Below are 26,369 nucleotides of genomic sequence, written 5' to 3' on the forward strand. Positions count from 1 at the left end.
AAGCTGGAGGCCCTCACGGACCACATTTTGAAGAGGCTGAGAGAAAACCTCCCAGAAAGATTGATAGATCTCGCCAGAGATCGCGAGCAAAAGGCAAAAGTAATGCAGCAATGAAGGCTGAAAAAGACACAACTTTCTCTGCCAATTACCCTCATCCTTTTTGCTTTTTTGTTAAATTTTGTGAGGTCAACTTTACAACAGACCGCGAGGCACAAGTTTCCCTCTATATTTGCAAAGTTTGTTTTGTTTTCTTAGTTATTTTTTTACGGGCAGGCGAGGTTGCGTGTTGGTGTAGTCTGTCCGAGAGAGGAAGGTTCAACAGGCAACGCCTACGAACCTTTTTCTCTGAAACCCCTCTGCTTCGGCGGAGGGGGTTTGAAGAGTGAACAATTAAAACACAAGTATTTCCTTTTCACCTCGTTTCTGATGTATGAGTAGTTTTAGACCATTCGGTCCTTTTTGCTGACAAACTAGATTAATTTTCACTCTTCAAACAGGAGTATCTGTTCTAATCAGTTTAATATCTGATTCGCGGCGCATCGCGCCGCTACGATATTAATCTGATTTTTGGAACGAGATGGAGCGCGGAAGCTTGCTTCGGCTCCGTCACGGGTTGTCTCGGTATCGCAGTATCTCCGAGCACGGCCCACTCCCCTCGTCGGGAGGCACGAAACGAAAGATAAACTGAACCTACCTACTCGCCTACCTACCTACCTACCCACGCACCTACTCACGCACCTACCTACCCACGCACCTACCGGAAAAAAATCTTTTGCAAGAGGAATTACAAGATCTACTGACGGAAAAGATAAGCGCTCCATCGGAGACACCCCTCCTGGGCCCGGAAGAAATAACCTTTAATGAAGAAAATTTGAAAAAAGTTTTGTCAAACACGAAAAACAACAAATCGCCCGGCCCAGACGGAATACCAGCCGAATTTTACAAGACGTTTAGTGCCGAACTAGCTGACGACGTTCTGGAAGTTTTCAACGAAATCGCGAACAAAGGTGTACTACCCGAATCAGCGAGAGAAGCAACGACGATTTTGATACAAAAAGCCGGAGACTCGCTGGATGTAGCCAATCAGAGACCGATTTCCCTCCTCAACAACGACATAAAAATATTTGCCAAGTACATAAATGACTTCTTCCTTTCGGACATACTAGATAAAGTGATCAGCCCGGAGCAGCTATGCGGAGTGAAAGGAAGATCGATCCAGGATGGACTAACACTGATCCGAGACTGTATACAGTACAGCCAGAGTAGAAACACGCCCGGCTATCTAGTATCGCTAGACCAAAGGAAGGCATTTGACAAAGTGAATCGCGCCTTTTTATTCAAAACCATGCGAAAGATGGGAATAAGAGAAAACGTGGTGTCCATGATTTCGACCTTGTACACGGGAATAAAAACAAGAATACAAGTCAACGGGTTTCTTTCCGACCCTGTATACATAGAGAGAGGAGTTCGACAGGGTTGCCCTCTCTCTCCCTCCCTCTACATCATTTACGCACAGACCTTTATCAACCACTTCCTCAAGGGGGGGTTGAAAGGAATCATCCTGCCAAACAGCACGGTACTAAAAGCCTCAGCTTATGCGGACGACCTTCTTTTATTCTGTAGAGACAAGAAAGATACAGACGAAGTTTTCAGGTTTTTTCAGCGGGTAACAACAGCGACGGGAAGCGATTTGAATAAAGGAAAGACAAAGGTTCTCCCACTGGGCGGCAACGAAAACATTGACTACGCCGTGGACACTCTTAAAATTTGCGGGGCTCTGTTCGCCACAAGGAATTACAACGAGGTAATAAAGATCAACGAAGACGGAATGATAAAGAACATGAAAGAAAAAGTGGAAAAACTCGCAAGACTAAACCTTTCTCTGCCGGGAAAGGTTTTACTCGTAAACACGACTATCGCGCCGCTGATATACCACGTAGGGTCAGTCTTCCTGCCGAGTGAAGCTTTCTTCAAGACGATCGAAAAACAAATTTTCTCATTTCTGTGGAAAAACGGTAGGGAGGCGGTCTCACGAACAAAAGTAAGCGCGCCGAAAGAGAGCGGAGGATTAGGACTAGAAAAAACCAGACAAAAATGCAAAGCACTATACTTAAAGCACAATCTGCTACGACCCACGAAAAAAGACTTTTCACACCAACGCGCAGGACTTTTTAGATTCTTTTTCGGCTTCCAGGCCCGCCTCTTATATCACGACTCATACAAGGTTTCAGACGCCCATAGCTTCCAGCTCTCAGGCGCCTACAAAAGGCTACAATCGATCCTACTCAAAGTTAAAAAGAAACTCGCCGAACTGGGGCCTTTCATGCCGTCGGTTAAGCAGATCTACGAATGGTTACAGGGAAGCGCACCGCTATTGAGTTTGAAAGTAACAGGGTTGAATGACCCGACAGAAGAGAAGAGACGGAAAATATTCGGAGTATGGAAGAACGCGGCGATAGGGAGCAAAGCTAAGTGTTTTATGTGGAGGATGGCGATGGGCGGCCTGAAGACAGGAAGCTTCGTTAAAAAGTACAACATACCCGGGATGAGAACCCTTTGTACTTTCTGCGGTAAAGAGCTCGAGACCGACTTTCATATATTCTGCAGATGCAAGAGACTCGAATTTATACGAAAAGACCTGAAGCACTTTGCGGCAAGTTTAGAAGCAGACATAGGAGAAGAGGAAGTCTTTCTTTGCACCGGAGTAGTGGAGAAAGCCGAAAGTTGGCACGTGACAGTTGGCATCTTCTCAGCGGTGGCGGAGGTGTACGGACTGTTGTGGCAGTGTAGAAATGATTTTCTGTTTCAGGGGAGAAAGGCGAACGTGGACAGGCTGGCATCAGTCACCGCGTTCGCCTTGAGAAGAAGAAGAAGAGAAGAACTGCCAGACAACGTAGGAGAAGAGGAGATAGGCAAGGAGAAGGCTGCCTAAGTCATGTGCCAATGACGGAAGTAGCAGAAAGGTATGTCTCGCTTAATAAGAGTTTTTCATTAAAAACACGACGGGCAGGCGAGGTTGCGTGTGGGTGTAGTCTGTCCGAGAGAGGAAGGTTCGGCCGGTGTGAAATTCACATGAGCCGGTGGGTCTTCCTCTCTGAAACCCTGTCGCTTCGACGAAAGGGGTTTGAAAAGTGAACGTTTAAAATTAATTTTAAAAAACCCGTTTTGAGACTTAGTTTAGATTAGGACACCGTTTCGATAATAGATTAGTTTAGTAGGTTTCTCTTTCTTTTAGATTACTTATTCACTCTTCAAACAGGAGTATCTGTTCTAATCAGTTTAATATCTGATTCGCGGCGCATCGCGCCGCTGCGATATTAATCTGATTTTTGGAACGAGATGGAGCGCGGAAGCTTGCTTCGGCTCCGTCACGGGTTGTCTCGGTATCGCAGTACCTCCGAGCACGGCCCACTCCCCTCGTCGGGAGGCACGAAACGAAAGATAAACTGAACCTACCTACTCGCCTACCTACTCGCCTACCTACCTACCTACCTACCCACGCGCCTACCGGAAAAAAATCTTTTGCCGCGAGGCGGCGCTTTAAATAACGCGCTAAGCGCGTAAATTCTTCCCGAAATCGCGAAAAAAACGACGCGGAGCGCGAGGGCGACAGCTCCGATTTTAACTAGGCGAAAAGCGTGAAAGCGAGGCGCCGGCGACTACGCGGGCGCTTCTTCGACGCCCGTTAGCCGCGCCGACTAGCGTTCGTCGCGATCGAGCGCCCGTTTCGCGCGCGTTCGCTTTCGACTAAGCGCTCAGCCGTCGCTCCGAAACTTTCGTCGCCGCCTCCGCCCTCGCCCTCTTTCCCCGGTCACGCGCTCGCGCATCGCCAGCCCTTCGCCTACGTTTATTTCTATAGACGTTGGGTGTTGGGTGTTGGGGTGTTCGGGGTGAGCGGGTGGCGAGCGGACAGACGAGAGACCGCAAAGGTTTCGTTCGGGGCGGAAATCGCCCGAGACGAACCGACCCGTTCTATCTACGCGCTTCTTTAGTAGTCGAAAACTACGAATAATGAAAACTTTTATCTACATTTGTATATATATATATATATATATATATATATGTATATATATATATCAGAAATAGCCTTAACGAAGGGCGGGGAAGGGGAGGGGGGGGACGACTTCGAAAGAATGACCAAGACGAGTAGACTCCTCGCTACTCTACCCGCGACGAGATTAGAAGCGTTATTACGTAACTAGCTAGGAGAAACGAAAAGGCTAGCACTCGCGTATAGGCTTAACGAAGAGAGGGAGACGACTTCGAAAGAGAAAGGCCGGTGAGAATAGCTTCGGTACTACCCGCGTCGAGATTAGAAGCGTTATTACGTAACTAGCTAGGAGAAGCGAATAGGCCACTCTCGGCGCGCGCGAATGCCGAAATCCTTTAATTACATCTATACCGTAAAGAGAGTAAAAGCGAATCTAAAAGTTTTCTAAATACGCCGAAGGGAGTTTAAAAGTTGGCGCTTTCGCGCCAGTTACTGAACAGGACGAGCGAGAGACCGACTCCGAACTAGTCGAGGTAGGCCGGACCGCTTCGGCGAGACGGGTGAACCGGAAAAAAAGCGACTAGTCTTCGGCCCCGGCGAGGCCTCTCGGTTTCTTCGAGCGGCTCGTTCGCCCTAAACGGGGACACTCGCTCGGCGGTGAATCGGCCGCGACTGAGCGACGGACGGCCGTCCGGGCAATTTATCGCTTCTCGGCCTATTGGCTAAGATTTTTACGCGCTTACCACTGGACTACACCACTTGGAGCAATACAGGATACTCTTGGACAAGTACAGAGCTAGAGGAGCTGCTGCTGCTGCTACCGAGACTCTTCACCAGGGGAGACAAAGCTCGATTTGGACACAGACCGGAAAAGTTTCACGACTAAAGGCACAGACTCAGATTTTGGATACAGCTCGGCACGCCAGCCTGCCCACTCGCTTGTAGTGAGGCAGGCCAGGTATTTATCACTCTTCACCCCTCTCGCCTCCTCTTCACTCTCGCTTTCACAACTCTTCTTAGCCTCTTTTCCTTTTCTTAACTTCACTCTTTCCTACTACATCTCGCGCCCCTTTCCTACACTCTTACACTTACACCCCACTCAAATCCTCCCTTTCGCACTCCTTTTACCTAACTTACGCCTCTTCCCCGCCTCTGCTACTCCTTTTATCTTTGCTTTCTCCACCTTGTCACTTCTTAGAAAGTAGCTTTTAAGTTACTTTCACCCTCACCCCACCATGGTTTGCTTGACGGCAACCATACAGTCAGGTTATGCGGACGACATAAAGGCTTTCTTCCACGAACTAAAGAAGATCACAGAACTTGAAACAATCAAGGCCGTTATTCGACTGCCGAAAGGAGTCGAAATAACATTCCAAACGGAAAAAGACCTAAGAAATTTCATCGCGAATGCACCTGAAGATTGGAACGTCAAGTCAGAAGTTTCACGAGTAATTCTCATCACGACCAGCCCGAGTTACGGCGAAGGCCATTGCTTAATAGCAGATTCCACGCTGTGGACGTTTTTGACGAAATACGGCGACGTTAAGAAAGGAAGGAGACTGTACTTCAAGGATTTTCCTAACATCGAAAACGGAGTAAGACAATTTGTGATTGTACCGAAGGAGGATGCAAAAATACCGGGAATGGTAAATTTTGGGAGAACAGGTTTCAGACTCGCCTATCGTGGACAACAAAAAACGTGCCATCGATGCCAATCCACTTCCCACGAAGTAAAACAGTGTACGGTTAAGATTTGCTTCCGGTGCCAACAAATCGGTCATGAAAAAGCGGACTGCAACAGTAAATTAGTTTGTACAATTTGCAAAGAAGAGGGGCACGGTTACGCCAGATGCCCAACGTCGTGGGCAAATAAAGTGCGTTTAGATAAAAGCTGGTCTAAGGCTACGATCATCGAACAACAACCGGAGAGTTTAGACATCGGTACGGACAATGCAGAAGAGCACACCGAGGAAGATATAAAGATGGAGAGCATGCCGACGCCAGTCGAAGAAAGAAGCCAAAACGATTCCAGCCGCCAACTAGTCATTGACCTGGAAAGAAGTCAAGTTACTTTATCGGAAATTGAAAATTCAGACTCGAGCGAACTCACTACCGATAGTGAAGATATAGACAAACAACCAGGAACCGACCCCAGGCAAACTTTTAGGAAAAGCGCTGTGACAGAGAGAACAAAGAAGTTTAAAACTAGCAACCGCGACAAAGGAAATAAATCTAAGAAGAAGAGAAAATTCTAAACAACGACATAATGGATAAAAAACTAAACTTGGCAACCATAAACGTCAACGGCACGGCGGAGAGAAACAAAAGAGCGCATGTTTTAAATGAGCTGAGAAAAGAGAAATTTGATGTAATTTTCGTGCAGGAAACGCACTGTCACTCAATACCGGAATGGGAAGGCCGAACTATACTCAGCTACGGCTCAAATAGATCGGCCGGATGTGGATTTTTAGTGGGAAAACAACAGGAAGCGCGGATCATATCGCAGCGAACCGATGAAGGACACTTTTGCGTTATCGACATAGATATACGCAAGAGGCCGGTAAGATTAATCAACATCTACGCACCGAACGAACCTCATCGACGGAAAGATTTTTTTGAACAGGAAGTGGCAGAACTTTTTGACACCGACCACCCCATCATTTTAGCAGGCGACTTCAACTGCGTGGAATCGCGCGCCTTAGACACGCTCAATCACTCGAATCTATCGAGGTGCGAAATGGGAGTGACAGCCTTGAAGGAACTATGCAAGAACGCGGGCATCACCGACATATGGCGTTTTAACAACCCTACAAAAAAAATGTATACGTGGACAAATAAAAACGGTAGCCAAGCCAGCAGACTCGACCGAGTCTACCTGAACAGCTCGTACGAGACGACTTACAGTGTCGACTATTTCCCCTTCTCCGATCACGCTCTGGTCAAACTAGAGGTCGAGCTGCCCGATTGCCCTCGCGAGGTTCAAGGAGCGAGACCAACTTGGAAGATGAACACTTCAGTGTTAGAGACCGAAAAATATCGTGAAGTTATCGGGGAGCTCATTAAGAACACCCGCACCTTAAAAGATCTGTTCGAGACCAGAGGCGAGTGGTGGGACGACTTCAAAGCTCGTGTAAAGAAAGAAACTATAAAGTTTTGTTGTGAAAAGAACAAGGAAGAACGAAGGAAAGAGGAAGAGCTACAAGAAGAGCTAAGGTCTCTTAACCAGGAGACGCGAAACCACCACTCGCAAAGAATAGCGGACATAAAATATGAGCTTAAATCCATGAGCGAAAAGAAAGCGAGGGGACTAGCAATAAGAGCGAGAGTAGACCGAGAACTGCTGGACGAAAAGTGTACGCAGTACTTTTTCACCCGAATAAAGGAACGGCGAACTAAAAATGCGGTCACTAAAATAAGAAATCATAAGGGGCAAGTAGTGGAAAAAAATCAGGAAATTTTGGAGACGTTTCGTAAATACTATCAGAGCTTGTACGCGAGATACGAAGGGCAAGACGAATTACAAGATCTACTGACGGAAAAGATAAGCGCTCCATCGGAGACACCCCTCCTGGGCCCGGAAGAAATAACCTTTAATGAAGAAAATTTGAAAAAAGTTTTGTCAAACACGAAAAACAACAAATCGCCCGGCCCAGACGGAATACCAGCCGAATTTTACAAGACGTTTAGTGCCGAACTAGCTGACGACGTTCTGGAAGTTTTCAACGAAATAGCGAACAAAGGTGTACTACCCGAATCAGCGAGAGAAGCAACGACGATTTTGATACAAAAAGCCGGAGACTCGCTGGATGTAGCCAATCAGAGACCGATTTCCCTCCTCAACAACGACATAAAAATATTTGCCAAGTACATAAATGACTTCTTCCTTTCGGACATACTAGATAAAGTGATCAGCCCGGAGCAGCTATGCGGGGTGAAAGGAAGATCGATCCAGGATGGACTAACACTGATCCGAGACTGTATACAGTACAGCCAGAGTAGAAACACGCCCGGCTATCTAGTATCGCTAGACCAAAGGAAGGCATTTGACAAAGTGAATCGCGCCTTTTTATTCAAAACCATGCGAAAGATGGGAATAAGAGAAAACGTGGTGTCCATGATTTCGACCTTGTACACGGGAATAAAAACAAGAATACAAGTCAACGGGTTCCTTTCCGACCCTGTATACATAGAGAGAGGAGTTCGACAGGGTTGCCCACTCTCTCCCTCCCTCTACATCATTTACGCACAGACCTTTATCAACCACTTCCTCAAGGGGGGGTTGAAAGGAATCATCCTGCCAAACAGCACGGTACTAAAAGCCTCAGCTTATGCGGACGACCTTCTTTTATTCTGTAGAGACAAGAAAGATACAGACGAAGTTTTCAGGTTTTTTCAGCGGGTAACAACAGCGACAGGAAGCGATTTGAATAAAGGAAAGACAAAGATTCTCCCACTGGGCAGCAACGAAAACATTGACTACGCCGTGGACACTCTTAAAATTTGCGGGGCTCTGTTCGCCACAAGGAATTACAACGAGGTAATAAAGATCAACGAAGACGGAATGATAAAGAACATGAAAGAAAAAGTGGAAAAACTCGAAAGACTAAACCTTTCTCTGCCGGGAAAGGTTTTACTCGTAAACACGACTATCGCGCCGCTGATATACCACGTAGGGTCAGTCTTCCTGCCGAGTGAAGCTTTCTTCAAGACGATCGAAAAACAAATTTTCTCATTTCTGTGGAAAAACGGTAGGGAGGCGGTCTCACGAACAAAAGTAAGCGCGCCGAAAGAGAGCGGAGGATTAGGACTAGAAAAAACCAGACAAAAATGCGAAGCACTATACTTAAAGCACAATCTGCTAAGACCAACGAAAAAAGACTTTTCACACCAACGCGCAGGACTTTTTAGATTCTTTTTCGGCTTCCAGGCCCGCCTCTTATATCACGACTCATACAAGGTTTCAGACGCCCATAGTCTCCAGCTCTCAGGGGCTTACAAAAAGCTACAATCGATCCTACTCAAAGTTAAAAAGAAACTCGCCGAACTGGGGCCTTTCATGCCGTCGGTTAAGCAGATCTACGAATGGTTACAGGGAAGCGCACCGTTATTGAGTTTGAAGGTAACAGGTTTGAATGACCCGACAGAAGAGAAAAGACGGAAAATATTCGGAATATGGAAGAACGCGGCGATAGGGAGCAAAGCTAAGTGTTTTATGTGGAGGATGGCGATGGGCGGCCTGAAGACAGGAAGCTTCGTTAAAAAGTACAACATACCCGGGATGAAAACCCTTTGTACTTTCTGCGGTAAAGAGCTCGAGACCGACTTTCATATATTCTGCAGTTGCAAGAGACTCGAATTTATACGAAAAGACCTGAAGCACTTTGCGGCAAGTTTAGAAGCAGACATAGGAGAAGAGGAAGTCTTTCTTTGCACCGGAGCGGTGGAGAGAGCCGAAAGTTGGCACGTGACAGTTGGCATCTTCTCAGCGGTGGCGGAGGTGTACGGACTGTTGTGGCAGTGTAGAAATGATTTTCTGTTTCAGGGGAGAGAGGCGAACGTGGACAGGCTGGCATCAGTCACCGCGTTCGCCTTGAGAAGAAGAAGAGAAGAACTGCCAGACAACGTAAGAGAAGAGGAGATAGGCAAGGAGAAGGCTGCCTAAGTCACGTGCCAATGACGGAAGTAGCAGAAAGGTATGTCTCGCTTAATAAGAGTTTTTCATTAAAAACACGACGGGCAGGCGAGGTTGCGTGTGGGTGTAGTCTGTCCGAGAGAGGAAGGTTCGGCCGGCGTGAAATTCACATGAGCCGGTGGGTCTTCCTCTCTGAAACCCTGTCGCTTCGGCGAAAGGGGTTTGAAGAGTGAACGTTTAAAATTAATTTTAAAAAACCCGTTTTGAGACTTAGTTTAGATTAGGACACCGTTTTGATAATAGATTAGTTTAGTAGGATTCTCTTTCTTTTAGATTACTTTTTCACTCTTCAAACAGGAGTATCTGTTCTAATCAGTTTAATATCGGATTCGCGGCGCATCGCGCCGCTACGATATTAATCTGATTTTTGGAACGAGATGGAGCGCGGAAGCTTGCTTCGGCTCCGTCACGGGTTGTCTCGGTATCGCAGTACCTCCGAGCACGGCCCACTCCCCTCGTCGGGAGGCACGAAACGAAAGATTAACTGAACCTACCTACTCGCCTACCTACCTACCTACCTACCTACCCACGCGCCTACCGGAAAAAAATCTTTTGCCGCGAGGCGGCGCTTTAAATTAACGCGCTTAGCGCGTAAATTCTTCCCGAATTCGCGAAAAAAACGACGCGGAGCGCGAGGGCGACAGCTCCGATTTTAACTAGGCGAAAAGCGTGAAAGCGAGGCGCCGGCGACTACGCGGGCGCTTCTTCGACGCCCGTTAGCCGCGCCGACTAGCGTTCGCCGCGATCGAGCGCCCGTTTCGCGCGCGTTCGCTTTCGACTAAGCGCTCAGCCGTCGCTCCGAAACTTTCGTCGCCGCCTCCGCCCTCGCCCTCTTTCCCCGGTCACGCGCTCGCGCATCGCCAGCCCTTCGCCTACGTTTATTTCTATAGACGTTGGGTGTTGGGTGTTGGGGTGTTGGGGTGTTCGGGGTGAGCGGGTGGCGAGCGGACAGACGAGAGACCGCAAAGGTTTCGTTCGGGGCGGAAATCGCCCGAGACGAACCGACCCGTTCTATCTACGCGCTTCTTTAGTAGTCGAAAACTACGAATAATGAAAACTTTTATCTACATTTGTATATATATATATATATATATATATGTATATACATATATCAGAAATAGCCTTAACGAAGGGCGGGGAGGGGGAGGGGGGACGACTTCGAAAGAATGACCAAGACGAGTAGACTCCTCGCTACTCTACCCGCGACGAGATTAGAAGCGTTATTACGTAACTAGCTAGGAGAAACGAAAAGGCTAGCACTCGCGTATAGGCTTAACGAAGAGAGGGAGACGACTTCGAAAGAGAAAGGCCGGTGAGAATAGCTTCGGTACTACCCGCGTCGAGATTAGAAGCGTTATTACGTAACTAGCTAGGAGAAGCGAATAGGCCACTCTCGGCGCGCGCGAATGTCGAAATCCTTTAATTACATCTATACCGTAAAGAGAGTAAAGGCGAATCTAAAAGTTTTCTAAATACGCCGAAGGGAGTTTAAAAGTTGGCGCTTTCGCGCCAGTTACTGAACGGGACGAGCGAGAGACCGACTCCGAACTAGTCGAGGTAGGCCGGACCGCTTCGGCGAGACGGGCGGACCGGAAAAAACGCGACTAGTCTTCGGCCCCGGCGAGGCCTCTCGGTTTCTTCGAGCGGCTCGTTCGCCCTAAACGGGGACACTCGCTCGGCGGCGAATCGGCCGCGACTGAGCGACGGACGGCCGTCCGGGCAATTTATCGCTTCTCGGCCTATTGGCTAAGATCAAAGTGTAGTATCTGTTCTAATCAGTTTAATATCTGATTCGCGGCGCATCGCGCCGCTACGATATTAATCTGATTTTTGGAACGAGATGGAGCGCGGAAGCTTGCTTCGGCTCCGTCACGGGTTGTCTCGGTATCGCAGTACCTCCGAGCACGGCCCACTCCCCTCGTCGGGAGGCACGAAACGAAAGATAAACTGAACCTACCTACTCGCCTACCTACTCGCCTACCTACCTACCTACCTACCCACGCGCCTACCGGAAAAAAATCTTTTGCCGCGAGGCGGCGCTTTAAATTAACGCGCTTAGCGCGTAAATTCTTCCCGAATTCGCGAGAAAAACGACGCGGAGCGCGAGGGGGACAGCTCCGATTTTAACTAGGCGAAAAGCGTGAAAGCGAGGCGCCGGCGACTACGCGGGCGCTTCTTCGACGCCCGTTAGCCGCGCCGACTAGCGTTCGCCGCGATCGAGCGCCCGTTTCGCGCGCGTTCGCTTTCGACTAAGCGCTCAGCCGTCGCTCCGAAACTTTCGTCGCCGCCTCCGCCCTCGCCCTCTTTCCCCGGTCACGCGCTCGCGCATCGCCAGCCCTTCGCCTACGTTTATTTCTATAGACGTTGGGTGTTGGGTGTTGGGGTGTTCGGGGTGAGCGAGTGGCGAGCGGACAGACGAGAGACCGCAAAGGTTTCGTTCGGGGCGGAAATCGCCCGAGACGAACCGACCCGTTCTATCTACGCGCTTCTTTAGTAGTCAAAAACTACGAATAATGAAAACTTTTATCTACATTTGTATATATATATATATATATATATATATATATATATATATATATATATATATATATGTATATATATATATATATCAGAAATAGCCTTAACGAAGGGCGGGGAGGGGGAGGGGGGGACGACTTCGAAAGAATGACCAAGACGAGTAGACTCCTCGCTACTCTACCCGCGACGAGATTAGAAGCGTTATTACGTAACTAGCTAGGAGAAACGAAAAGGCTAGCACTCGCGTATAGGCTTAACGAAGAGAGGGAGACGACTTCGAAAGAGAAAGGCCGGTGAGAATAGCTTCGGTACTACCCGCGTCGAGATTAGAAGCGTTATTACGTAACTAGCTAGGAGAAGCGAATAGGCCACTCTCGGCGCGCGCGAATGCCGAAATCCTTTAATTACATCTATACCGTAAAGAGAGTAAAAGCGAATCTAAAAGTTTTCTAAATACGCCGAAGGGAGTTTAAAAGTTGGCGCTTTCGCGCCAGTTACTGAACAGGACGAGCGAGAGACCGACTCCGAACTAGTCGAGGTAGGCCGGACCGCTTCGGCGAGACGGGTGAACCGGAAAAAAAGCGACTAGTCTTCGGCCCCGGCGAGGCCTCTCGGTTTCTTCGAGCGGCTCGTTCGCCCTAAACGGGGACACTCGCTCGGCGGTGAATCGGCCGCGACTGAGCGACGGACGGCCGTCCGGGCAATTTATCGCTTCTCGGCCTATTGGCTAAGATTTTTACGCGCTTACCACTGGACTACACCACTTGGAGCAATACAGGATACTCTTGGACAAGTACAGAGCTAGAGGAGCTGCTGCTGCTGCTACCGAGACTCTTCACCAGGGGAGACAAAGCTCGATTTGGACACAGACCGGAAAAGTTTCACGACTAAAGGCACAGACTCAGATTTTGGATACAGCTCGGCACGCCAGCCTGCCCACTCGCTTGTAGTGAGGCAGGCCAGGTATTTATCACTCTTCACCCCTCTCGCCTCCTCTTCACTCTCGCTTTCACAACTCTTCTTAGCCTCTTTTCCTTTTCTTAACTTCACTCTTTCCTACTACATCTCGCGCCCCTTTCCTACACTCTTACACTTACACCCCACTCAAATCCTCCCTTTCGCACTCCTTTTACCTAACTTACGCCTCTTCCCCGCCTCTGCTACTCCTTTTATCTTTGCTTTCTCCACCTTGTCACTTCTTAGAAAGTAGCTTTTAAGTTACTTTCACCCTCACCCCACCATGGTTTGCTTGACGGCAACCATACAGTCAGGTTATGCGGACGACATAAAGGCTTTCTTCCACGAACTAAAGAAGATCACAGAACTTGAAACAATCAAGGCCGTTATTCGACTGCCGAAAGGAGTCGAAATAACATTCCAAACGGAAAAAGACCTAAGAAATTTCATCGCGAATGCACCTGAAGATTGGAACGTCAAGTCAGAAGTTTCACGAGTAATTCTCATCACGACCAGCCCGAGTTACGGCGAAGGCCATTGCTTAATAGCAGATTCCACGCTGTGGACGTTTTTGACGAAATACGGCGACGTTAAGAAAGGAAGGAGACTGTACTTCAAGGATTTTCCTAACATCGAAAACGGAGTAAGACAATTTGTGATTGTACCGAAGGAGGATGCAAAAATACCGGGAATGGTAAATTTTGGGAGAACAGGTTTCAGACTCGCCTATCGTGGACAACAAAAAACGTGCCATCGATGCCAATCCACTTCCCACGAAGTAAAACAGTGTACGGTTAAGATTTGCTTCCGGTGCCAACAAATCGGTCATGAAAAAGCGGACTGCAACAGTAAATTAGTTTGTACAATTTGCAAAGAAGAGGGGCACGGTTACGCCAGATGCCCAACGTCGTGGGCAAATAAAGTGCGTTTAGATAAAAGCTGGTCTAAGGCTACGATCATCGAACAACAACCGGAGAGTTTAGACATCGGTACGGACAATGCAGAAGAGCACACCGAGGAAGATATAAAGATGGAGAGCATGCCGACGCCAGTCGAAGAAAGAAGCCAAAACGATTCCAGCCGCCAACTAGTCATTGACCTGGAAAGAAGTCAAGTTACTTTATCGGAAATTGAAAATTCAGACTCGAGCGAACTCACTACCGATAGTGAAGATATAGACAAACAACCAGGAACCGACCCCAGGCAAACTTTTAGGAAAAGCGCTGTGACAGAGAGAACAAAGAAGTTTAAAACTAGCAACCGCGACAAAGGAAATAAATCTAAGAAGAAGAGAAAATTCTAAACAACGACATAATGGATAAAAAACTAAACTTGGCAACCATAAACGTCAACGGCACGGCGGAGAGAAACAAAAGAGCGCATGTTTTAAATGAGCTGAGAAAAGAGAAATTTGATGTAATTTTCGTGCAGGAAACGCACTGTCACTCAATACCGGAATGGGAAGGCCGAACTATACTCAGCTACGGCTCAAATAGATCGGCCGGATGTGGATTTTTAGTGGGAAAACAACAGGAAGCGCGGATCATATCGCAGCGAACCGATGAAGGACACTTTTGCGTTATCGACATAGATATACGCAAGAGGCCGGTAAGATTAATCAACATCTACGCACCGAACGAACCTCATCGACGGAAAGATTTTTTTGAACAGGAAGTGGCAGAACTTTTTGACACCGACCACCCCATCATTTTAGCAGGCGACTTCAACTGCGTGGAATCGCGCGCCTTAGACACGCTCAATCACTCGAATCTATCGAGGTGCGAAATGGGAGTGACAGCCTTGAAGGAACTATGCAAGAACGCGGGCATCACCGACATATGGCGTTTTAACAACCCTACAAAAAAAATGTATACGTGGACAAATAAAAACGGTAGCCAAGCCAGCAGACTCGACCGAGTCTACCTGAACAGCTCGTACGAGACGACTTACAGTGTCGACTATTTCCCCTTCTCCGATCACGCTCTGGTCAAACTAGAGGTCGAGCTGCCCGATTGCCCTCGCGAGGTTCAAGGAGCGAGACCAACTTGGAAGATGAACACTTCAGTGTTAGAGACCGAAAAATATCGTGAAGTTATCGGGGAGCTCATTAAGAACACCCGCACCTTAAAAGATCTGTTCGAGACCAGAGGCGAGTGGTGGGACGACTTCAAAGCTCGTGTAAAGAAAGAAACTATAAAGTTTTGTTGTGAAAAGAACAAGGAAGAACGAAGGAAAGAGGAAGAGCTACAAGAAGAGCTAAGGTCTCTTAACCAGGAGACGCGAAACCACCACTCGCAAAGAATAGCGGACATAAAATATGAGCTTAAATCCATGAGCGAAAAGAAAGCGAGGGGACTAGCAATAAGAGCGAGAGTAGACCGAGAACTGCTGGACGAAAAGTGTACGCAGTACTTTTTCACCCGAATAAAGGAACGGCGAACTAAAAATGCGGTCACTAAAATAAGAAATCATAAGGGGCAAGTAGTGGAAAAAAATCAGGAAATTTTGGAGACGTTTCGTAAATACTATCAGAGCTTGTACGCGAGATACGAAGGGCAAGACGAATTACAAGATCTACTGACGGAAAAGATAAGCGCTCCATCGGAGACACCCCTCCTGGGCCCGGAAGAAATAACCTTTAATGAAGAAAATTTGAAAAAAGTTTTGTCAAACACGAAAAACAACAAATCGCCCGGCCCAGACGGAATACCAGCCGAATTTTACAAGACGTTTAGTGCCGAACTAGCTGACGACGTTCTGGAAGTTTTCAACGAAATAGCGAACAAAGGTGTACTACCCGAATCAGCGAGAGAAGCAACGACGATTTTGATACAAAAAGCCGGAGACTCGCTGGATGTAGCCAATCAGAGACCGATTTCCCTCCTCAACAACGACATAAAAATATTTGCCAAGTACATAAATGACTTCTTCCTTTCGGACATACTAGATAAAGTGATCAGCCCGGAGCAGCTATGCGGGGTGAAAGGAAGATCGATCCAGGATGGACTAACACTGATCCGAGACTGTATACAGTACAGCCAGAGTAGAAACACGCCCGGCTATCTAGTATCGCTAGACCAAAGGAAGGCATTTGACAAAGTGAATCGCGCCTTTTTATTCAAAACCATGCGAAAGATGGGAATAAGAGAAAACGTGGTGTCCATGATTTCGACCTTGTACACGGGAATAAAAACAAGAATACAAGTCAACGGGTTCCTTTCCGACCCTGTATACATAGAGAGAGGAGTTCGACAGGGTTGCCCACTCTCTCCCTCCCTCTACATCATTTACGCACAGACCTTTATCAACCACTTCCTCAAGGGGGGGTTGAAAGGAATCATCCTGCCAAACAGCACGGTACTAAAAGCCTCAGCTTATGCGGACGACCTTCTTTTATTCTGTAGAGACAAGAAAGATACAGACGAAGTTTTCAGGTTTTTTCAGCGGGTAACAACAGCGACAGGAAGCGATTTGAATAAAGGAAAGACAAAGATTCTCCCACTGGGCAGCAACGAAAACATTGACTACGCCGTGGACACTCTTAAAATTTGCGGGGCTCTGTTCGCCACAAGGAATTACAACGAGGTAATAAAGATCAACGAAGACGGAATGATAAAGAACATGAAAGAAAAAGTGGAAAAACTCGAAAGACTAAACCTTTCTCTGCCGGGAAAGGTTTTACTCGTAAACACGACTATCGCGCCGCTGATATACCACGTAGGGTCAGTCTTCCTGCCGAGTGAAGCTTTCTTCAAGACGATCGAAAAACAAATTTTCTCATTTCTGTGGAAAAACGGTAGGGAGGCGGTCTCACGAACAAAAGTAAGCGCGCCGAAAGAGAGCGGAGGATTAGGACTAGAAAAAACCAGACAAAAATGCGAAGCACTATACTTAAAGCACAATCTGCTAAGACCAACGAAAAAAGACTTTTCACACCAACGCGCAGGACTTTTTAGATTCTTTTTCGGCTTCCAGGCCCGCCTCTTATATCACGACTCATACAAGGTTTCAGACGCCCATAGTCTCCAGCTCTCAGGGGCTTACAAAAAGCTACAATCGATCCTACTCAAAGTTAAAAAGAAACTCGCCGAACTGGGGCCTTTCATGCCGTCGGTTAAGCAGATCTACGAATGGTTACAGGGAAGCGCACCGTTATTGAGTTTGAAGGTAACAGGTTTGAATGACCCGACAGAAGAGAAAAGACGGAAAATATTCGGAATATGGAAGAACGCGGCGATAGGGAGCAAAGCTAAGTGTTTTATGTGGAGGATGGCGATGGGCGGCCTGAAGACAGGAAGCTTCGTTAAAAAGTACAACATACCCGGGATGAAAACCCTTTGTACTTTCTGCGGTAAAGAGCTCGAGACCGACTTTCATATATTCTGCAGTTGCAAGAGACTCGAATTTATACGAAAAGACCTGAAGCACTTTGCGGCAAGTTTAGAAGCAGACATAGGAGAAGAGGAAGTCTTTCTTTGCACCGGAGCGGTGGAGAGAGCCGAAAGTTGGCACGTGACAGTTGGCATCTTCTCAGCGGTGGCGGAGGTGTACGGACTGTTGTGGCAGTGTAGAAATGATTTTCTGTTTCAGGGGAGAGAGGCGAACGTGGACAGGCTGGCATCAGTCACCGCGTTCGCCTTGAGAAGAAGAAGAGAAGAACTGCCAGACAACGTAAGAGAAGAGGAGATAGGCAAGGAGAAGGCTGCCTAAGTCACGTGCCAATGACGGAAGTAGCAGAAAGGTATGTCTCGCTTAATAAGAGTTTTTCATTAAAAACACGACGGGCAGGCGAGGTTGCGTGTGGGTGTAGTCTGTCCGAGAGAGGAAGGTTCGGCCGGCGTGAAATTCACATGAGCCGGTGGGTCTTCCTCTCTGAAACCCTGTCGCTTCGGCGAAAGGGGTTTGAAGAGTGAACGTTTAAAATTAATTTTAAAAAACCCGTTTTGAGACTTAGTTTAGATTAGGACACCGTTTTGATAATAGATTAGTTTAGTAGGATTCTCTTTCTTTTAGATTACTTTTTCACTCTTCAAACAGGAGTATCTGTTCTAATCAGTTTAATATCGGATTCGCGGCGCATCGCGCCGCTACGATATTAATCTGATTTTTGGAACGAGATGGAGCGCGGAAGCTTGCTTCGGCTCCGTCACGGGTTGTCTCGGTATCGCAGTACCTCCGAGCACGGCCCACTCCCCTCGTCGGGAGGCACGAAACGAAAGATTAACTGAACCTACCTACTCGCCTACCTACCTACCTACCTACCTACCCACGCGCCTACCGGAAAAAAATCTTTTGCCGCGAGGCGGCGCTTTAAATTAACGCGCTTAGCGCGTAAATTCTTCCCGAATTCGCGAAAAAAACGACGCGGAGCGCGAGGGCGACAGCTCCGATTTTAACTAGGCGAAAAGCGTGAAAGCGAGGCGCCGGCGACTACGCGGGCGCTTCTTCGACGCCCGTTAGCCGCGCCGACTAGCGTTCGCCGCGATCGAGCGCCCGTTTCGCGCGCGTTCGCTTTCGACTAAGCGCTCAGCCGTCGCTCCGAAACTTTCGTCGCCGCCTCCGCCCTCGCCCTCTTTCCCCGGTCACGCGCTCGCGCATCGCCAGCCCTTCGCCTACGTTTATTTCTATAGACGTTGGGTGTTGGGTGTTGGGGTGTTGGGGTGTTCGGGGTGAGCGGGTGGCGAGCGGACAGACGAGAGACCGCAAAGGTTTCGTTCGGGGCGGAAATCGCCCGAGACGAACCGACCCGTTCTATCTACGCGCTTCTTTAGTAGTCGAAAACTACGAATAATGAAAACTTTTATCTACATTTGTATATATATATATATATATATATATGTATATACATATATCAGAAATAGCCTTAACGAAGGGCGGGGAGGGGGAGGGGGGACGACTTCGAAAGAATGACCAAGACGAGTAGACTCCTCGCTACTCTACCCGCGACGAGATTAGAAGCGTTATTACGTAACTAGCTAGGAGAAACGAAAAGGCTAGCACTCGCGTATAGGCTTAACGAAGAGAGGGAGACGACTTCGAAAGAGAAAGGCCGGTGAGAATAGCTTCGGTACTACCCGCGTCGAGATTAGAAGCGTTATTACGTAACTAGCTAGGAGAAGCGAATAGGCCACTCTCGGCGCGCGCGAATGTCGAAATCCTTTAATTACATCTATACCGTAAAGAGAGTAAAGGCGAATCTAAAAGTTTTCTAAATACGCCGAAGGGAGTTTAAAAGTTGGCGCTTTCGCGCCAGTTACTGAACGGGACGAGCGAGAGACCGACTCCGAACTAGTCGAGGTAGGCCGGACCGCTTCGGCGAGACGGGCGGACCGGAAAAAACGCGACTAGTCTTCGGCCCCGGCGAGGCCTCTCGGTTTCTTCGAGCGGCTCGTTCGCCCTAAACGGGGACACTCGCTCGGCGGCGAATCGGCCGCGACTGAGCGACGGACGGCCGTCCGGGCAATTTATCGCTTCTCGGCCTATTGGCTAAGATCAAAGTGTAGTATCTGTTCTAATCAGTTTAATATCTGATTCGCGGCGCATCGCGCCGCTACGATATTAATCTGATTTTTGGAACGAGATGGAGCGCGGAAGCTTGCTTCGGCTCCGTCACGGGTTGTCTCGGTATCGCAGTACCTCCGAGCACGGCCCACTCCCCTCGTCGGGAGGCACGAAACGAAAGATAAACTGAACCTACCTACTCGCCTACCTACTCGCCTACCTACCTACCTACCTACCCACGCGCCTACCGGAAAAAAATCTTTTGCCGCGAGGCGGCGCTTTAAATTAACGCGCTTAGCGCGTAAATTCTTCCCGAATTCGCGAAAAAAACGACGCGGAGCGCGAGGGGGACAGCTCCGATTTTAACTAGGCGAAAAGCGTGAAAGCGAGGCGCCGGCGACTACGCGGGCGCTTCTTCGACGCCCGTTAGCCGCGCCGACTAGCGTTCGCCGCGATCGAGCGCCCGTTTCGCGCGCGTTCGCTTTCGACTAAGCGCTCAGCCGTCGCTCCGAAACTTTCGTCGCCGCCTCCGCCCTCGCCCTCTTTCCCCGGTCACGCGCTCGCGCATCGCCAGCCCTTCGCCTACGTTTATTTCTATAGACGTTGGGTGTTGGGTGTTGGGGTGTTCGGGGTGAGCGAGTGACGAGCGGACAGACGAGAGACCGCAAAGGTTTCGTTCGGGGCGGAAATCGCCCGAGACGAACCGACCCGTTCTATCTACGCGCTTCTTTAGTAGTCAAAAACTACGAATAATGAAAACTTTTATCTACATTTGTATATATATATATATATATATATATATATATATATATATATATATGTATATATATATATATATCAGAAATAGCCTTAACGAAGGGCGGGGAGGGGGAGGGGGGGACGACTTCGAAAGAATGACCAAGACGAGTAGACTCCTCGCTACTCTACCCGCGACGAGATTAGAAGCGTTATTACGTAACTAGCTAGGAGAAACGAAAAGGCTAGCACTCGCGTATAGGCTTAACGAAGAGAGGGAGACGACTTCGAAAGAGAAAGGCCGGTGAGAATAGCTTCGGTACTACCCGCGTCGAGATTAGAAGCGTTATTACGTAACTAGCTAGGAGAAGCGAATAGGCCACTCTCGGCGCGCGCGAATGCCGAAATCCTTTAATTACATCTATACCGTAAAGAGAGTAAAAGCGAATCTAAAAGTTTTCTAAATACGCCGAAGGGAGTTTAAAAGTTGGCGCTTTCGCGCCAGTTACTGAACAGGACGAGCGAGAGACCGACTCCGAACTAGTCGAGGTAGGCCGGACCGCTTCGGCGAGACGGGTGAACCGGAAAAAAAGCGACTAGTCTTCGGCCCCGGCGAGGCCTCTCGGTTTCTTCGAGCGGCTCGTTCGCCCTAAACGGGGACACTCGCTCGGCGGTGAATCGGCCGCGACTGAGCGACGGACGGCCGTCCGGGCAATTTATCGCTTCTCGGCCTATTGGCTAAGATTTTTACGCGCTTACCACTGGACTACACCACTTGGAGCAATACAGGATACTCTTGGACAAGTACAGAGCTAGAGGAGCTGCTGCTGCTGCTACCGAGACTCTTCACCAGGGGAGACAAAGCTCGATTTGGACACAGACCGGAAAAGTTTCACGACTAAAGGCACAGACTCAGATTTTGGATACAGCTCGGCACGCCAGCCTGCCCACTCGCTTGTAGTGAGGCAGGCCAGGTATTTATCACTCTTCACCCCTCTCGCCTCCTCTTCACTCTCGCTTTCACAACTCTTCTTAGCCTCTTTTCCTTTTCTTAACTTCACTCTTTCCTACTACATCTCGCGCCCCTTTCCTACACTCTTACACTTACACCCCACTCAAATCCTCCCTTTCGCACTCCTTTTACCTAACTTACGCCTCTTCCCCGCCTCTGCTACTCCTTTTATCTTTGCTTTCTCCACCTTGTCACTTCTTAGAAAGTAGCTTTTAAGTTACTTTCACCCTCACCCCACCATGGTTTGCTTGACGGCAACCATACAGTCAGGTTATGCGGACGACATAAAGGCTTTCTTCCACGAACTAAAGAAGATCACAGAACTTGAAACAATCAAGGCCGTTATTCGACTGCCGAAAGGAGTCGAAATAACATTCCAAACGGAAAAAGACCTAAGAAATTTCATCGCGAATGCACCTGAAGATTGGAACGTCAAGTCAGAAGTTTCACGAGTAATTCTCATCACGACCAGCCCGAGTTACGGCGAAGGCCATTGCTTAATAGCAGATTCCACGCTGTGGACGTTTTTGACGAAATACGGCGACGTTAAGAAAGGAAGGAGACTGTACTTCAAGGATTTTCCTAACATCGAAAACGGAGTAAGACAATTTGTGATTGTACCGAAGGAGGATGCAAAAATACCGGGAATGGTAAATTTTGGGAGAACAGGTTTCAGACTCGCCTATCGTGGACAACAAAAAACGTGCCATCGATGCCAATCCACTTCCCACGAAGTAAAACAGTGTACGGTTAAGATTTGCTTCCGGTGCCAACAAATCGGTCATGAAAAAGCGGACTGCAACAGTAAATTAGTTTGTACAATTTGCAAAGAAGAGGGGCACGGTTACGCCAGATGCCCAACGTCGTGGGCAAATAAAGTGCGTTTAGATAAAAGCTGGTCTAAGGCTACGATCATCGAACAACAACCGGAGAGTTTAGACATCGGTACGGACAATGCAGAAGAGCACACCGAGGAAGATATAAAGATGGAGAGCATGCCGACGCCAGTCGAAGAAAGAAGCCAAAACGATTCCAGCCGCCAACTAGTCATTGACCTGGAAAGAAGTCAAGTTACTTTATCGGAAATTGAAAATTCAGACTCGAGCGAACTCACTACCGATAGTGAAGATATAGACAAACAACCAGGAACCGACCCCAGGCAAACTTTTAGGAAAAGCGCTGTGACAGAGAGAACAAAGAAGTTTAAAACTAGCAACCGCGACAAAGGAAATAAATCTAAGAAGAAGAGAAAATTCTAAACAACGACATAATGGATAAAAAACTAAACTTGGCAACCATAAACGTCAACGGCACGGCGGAGAGAAACAAAAGAGCGCATGTTTTAAATGAGCTGAGAAAAGAGAAATTTGATGTAATTTTCGTGCAGGAAACGCACTGTCACTCAATACCGGAATGGGAAGGCCGAACTATACTCAGCTACGGCTCAAATAGATCGGCCGGATGTGGATTTTTAGTGGGAAAACAACAGGAAGCGCGGATCATATCGCAGCGAACCGATGAAGGACACTTTTGCGTTATCGACATAGATATACGCAAGAGGCCGGTAAGATTAATCAACATCTACGCACCGAACGAACCTCATCGACGGAAAGATTTTTTTGAACAGGAAGTGGCAGAACTTTTTGACACCGACCACCCCATCATTTTAGCAGGCGACTTCAACTGCGTGGAATCGCGCGCCTTAGACACGCTCAATCACTCGAATCTATCGAGGTGCGAAATGGGAGTGACAGCCTTGAAGGAACTATGCAAGAACGCGGGCATCACCGACATATGGCGTTTTAACAACCCTACAAAAAAAATGTATACGTGGACAAATAAAAACGGTAGCCAAGCTAGCAGACTCGACCGAGTCTACCTGAACAGCTCGTACGAGACGACTTACAGTGTCGACTATTTCCCCTTCTCCGATCACGCTCTGGTCAAACTAGAGGTCGAGCTGCCCGATTGCCCTCGCGAGGTTCAAGGAGCGAGACCAACTTGGAAGATGAACACTTCAGTGTTAGAGACCGAAAAATATCGTGAAGTTATCGGGGAGCTCATTAAGAACACCCGCACCTTAAAAGATCTGTTCGAGACCAGAGGCGAGTGGTGGGACGACTTCAAAGCTCGTGTAAAGAAAGAAACTATAAAGTTTTGTTGTGAAAAGAACAAGGAAGAACGAAGGAAAGAGGAAGAGCTACAAGAAGAGCTAAGGTCTCTTAACCAGGAGACGCGAAACCACCACTCGCAAAGAATAGCGGACATAAAATATGAGCTTAAATCCATGAGCGAAAAGAAAGCGAGGGGACTAGCAATAAGAGCGAGAGTAGACCGAGAACTGCTGGACGAAAAGTGTACGCAGTACTTTTTCACCCGAATAAAGGAACGGCGAACTAAAAATGCGGTCACTAAAATAAGAAATCATAAGGGGCAAGTAGTGGAAAAACATCAGGAAATTTTGGAGACGTTTCGTAAATACTATCAGAGCTTGTACGCGAGATACGAAGGGCAAGACGAATTACAAGATCTACTGACGGAAAAGATAAGCGCTCCATCGGAGACACCCCTCCTGGGCCCGGAAGAAATAACCTTTAATGAAGAAAATTTGAAAAAAGTTTTGTCAAACACGAAAAACAACAAATCGCCCGGCCCAGACGGAATACCAGCCGAATTTTACAAGACGTTTAGTGCCGAACTAGCTGACGACGTTCTGGAAGTTTTCAACGAAATAGCGAACAAAGGTGTACTACCCGAATCAGCGAGAGAAGCAACGACGATTTTGATACAAAAAGCCGGAGACTCGCTGGATGTAGCCAATCAGAGACCGATTTCCCTCCTCAACAACGACATAAAAATATTTGCCAAGTACATAAATGACTTCTTCCTTTCGGACATACTAGATAAAGTGATCAGCCCGGAGCAGCTATGCGGGGTGAAAGGAAGATCGATCCAGGATGGACTAACACTGATCCGAGACTGTATACAGTACAGCCAGAGTAGAAACACGCCCGGCTATCTAGTATCGCTAGACCAAAGGAAGGCATTTGACAAAGTGAATCGCGCCTTTTTATTCAAAACCATGCGAAAGATGGGAATAAGAGAAAACGTGGTGTCCATGATTTCGACCTTGTACACGGGAATAAAAACAAGAATACAAGTCAACGGGTTCCTTTCCGACCCTGTATACATAGAGAGAGGAGTTCGACAGGGTTGCCCACTCTCTCCCTCCCTCTACATCATTTACGCACAGACCTTTATCAACCACTTCCTCAAGGGGGGTTGAAAGGAATCATCCTGCCAAACAGCACGGTACTAAAAGCCTCAGCTTATGCGGACGACCTTCTTTTATTCTGTAGAGACAAGAAAGATACAGACGAAGTTTTCAGGTTTTTTCAGCGGGTAACAACAGCGACAGGAAGCGATTTGAATAAAGGAAAGACAAAGATTCTCCCACTGGGCAGCAACGAAAACATTGACTACGCCGTGGACACTCTTAAAATTTGCGGGGCTCTGTTCGCCACAAGGAATTACAACGAGGTAATAAAGATCAACGAAGACGGAATGATAAAGAACATGAAAGAAAAAGTGGAAAAACTCGAAAGACTAAACCTTTCTCTGCCGGGAAAGGTTTTACTCGTAAACACGACTATCGCGCCGCTGATATACCACGTAGGGTCAGTCTTCCTGCCGAGTGAAGCTTTCTTCAAGACGATCGAAAAACAAATTTTCTCATTTCTGTGGAAAAACGGTAGGGAGGCGGTCTCACGAACAAAAGTAAGCGCGCCGAAAGAGAGCGGAGGATTAGGACTAGAAAAAACCAGACAAAAATGCGAAGCACTATACTTAAAGCACAATCTGCTAAGACCAACGAAAAAAGACTTTTCACACCAACGCGCAGGACTTTTTAGATTCTTTTTCGGCTTCCAGGCCCGCCTCTTATATCACGACTCATACAAGGTTTCAGACGCCCATAGTCTCCAGCTCTCAGGGGCTTACAAAAAGCTACAATCGATCCTACTCAAAGTTAAAAAGAAACTCGCCGAACTGGGGCCTTTCATGCCGTCGGTTAAGCAGATCTACGAATGGTTACAGGGAAGCGCACCGTTATTGAGTTTGAAGGTAACAGGTTTGAATGACCCGACAGAAGAGAAAAGACGGAAAATATTCGGAATATGGAAGAACGCGGCGATAGGGAGCAAAGCTAAGTGTTTTATGTGGAGGATGGCGATGGGCGGCCTGAAGACAGGAAGCTTCGTTAAAAAGTACAACATACCCGGGATGAAAACCCTTTGTACTTTCTGCGGTAAAGAGCTCGAGACCGACTTTCATATATTCTGCAGTTGCAAGAGACTCGAATTTATACGAAAAGACCTGAAGCACTTTGCGGCAAGTTTAGAAGCAGACATAGGAGAAGAGGAAGTCTTTCTTTGCACCGGAGCGGTGGAGAGAGCCGAAAGTTGGCACGTGACAGTTGGCATCTTCTCAGCGGTGGCGGAGGTGTACGGACTGTTGTGGCAGTGTAGAAATGATTTTCTGTTTCAGGGGAGAGAGGCGAACGTGGACAGGCTGGCATCAGTCACCGCGTTCGCCTTGAGAAGAAGAAGAGAAGAACTGCCAGACAACGTAAGAGAAGAGGAGATAGGCAAGGAGAAGGCTGCCTAAGTCACGTGCCAATGACGGAAGTAGCAGAAAGGTATGTCTCGCTTAATAAGAGTTTTTCATTAAAAACACGACGGGCAGGCGAGGTTGCGTGTGGGTGTAGTCTGTCCGAGAGAGGAAGGTTCGGCCGGCGTGAAATTCACATGAGCCGGTGGGTCTTCCTCTCTGAAACCCTGTCGCTTCGGCGAAAGGGGTTTGAAGAGTGAACGTTTAAAATTAATTTTAAAAAACCCGTTTTGAGACTTAGTTTAGATTAGGACACCGTTTTGATAATAGATTAGTTTAGTAGGATTCTCTTTCTT

At 47.8% G+C, this 26,369-nt stretch overlaps 3 non-coding genes and 3 pseudogenes across 3 annotated transcripts; all 6 read left to right on the top strand.

Annotated features, from left to right (window-relative positions):
* The first annotated feature begins 466 nt into the window (after window positions 1-466).
* LOC137402917 (U2 spliceosomal RNA) lies at window positions 467-655 on the top strand. The gene has a single exon (XR_010979532.1). It is a non-coding gene; the product is annotated as a U2 spliceosomal RNA (small nuclear RNA).
* Window positions 656-3,235: 2,580 nt separating this feature from the next.
* Window positions 3,236-3,417, top strand: LOC137402919 (U2 spliceosomal RNA; annotated as a pseudogene).
* Window positions 3,418-9,956: 6,539 nt separating this feature from the next.
* Window positions 9,957-10,138, top strand: LOC137402980 (U2 spliceosomal RNA; annotated as a pseudogene).
* A 1,271-nt stretch (window positions 10,139-11,409) lies between these two features.
* On the top strand, window positions 11,410-11,601 carry LOC137403031 (U2 spliceosomal RNA). The gene has a single exon (XR_010979576.1). It is a non-coding gene; the product is annotated as a U2 spliceosomal RNA (small nuclear RNA).
* A 6,569-nt stretch (window positions 11,602-18,170) lies between these two features.
* Window positions 18,171-18,352, top strand: LOC137402982 (U2 spliceosomal RNA; annotated as a pseudogene).
* A 1,271-nt stretch (window positions 18,353-19,623) lies between these two features.
* Window positions 19,624-19,815, top strand: LOC137402889 (U2 spliceosomal RNA). The gene has a single exon (XR_010979506.1). It is a non-coding gene; the product is annotated as a U2 spliceosomal RNA (small nuclear RNA).
* The last annotated feature ends 6,554 nt before the right edge of the window (window positions 19,816-26,369 follow it).

This window comes from Watersipora subatra, chromosome 8 (genome assembly GCF_963576615.1).
Source record: "Watersipora subatra chromosome 8, tzWatSuba1.1, whole genome shotgun sequence".
NCBI classification, from domain to species: domain Eukaryota; kingdom Metazoa; phylum Bryozoa; class Gymnolaemata; order Cheilostomatida; family Watersiporidae; genus Watersipora; species Watersipora subatra.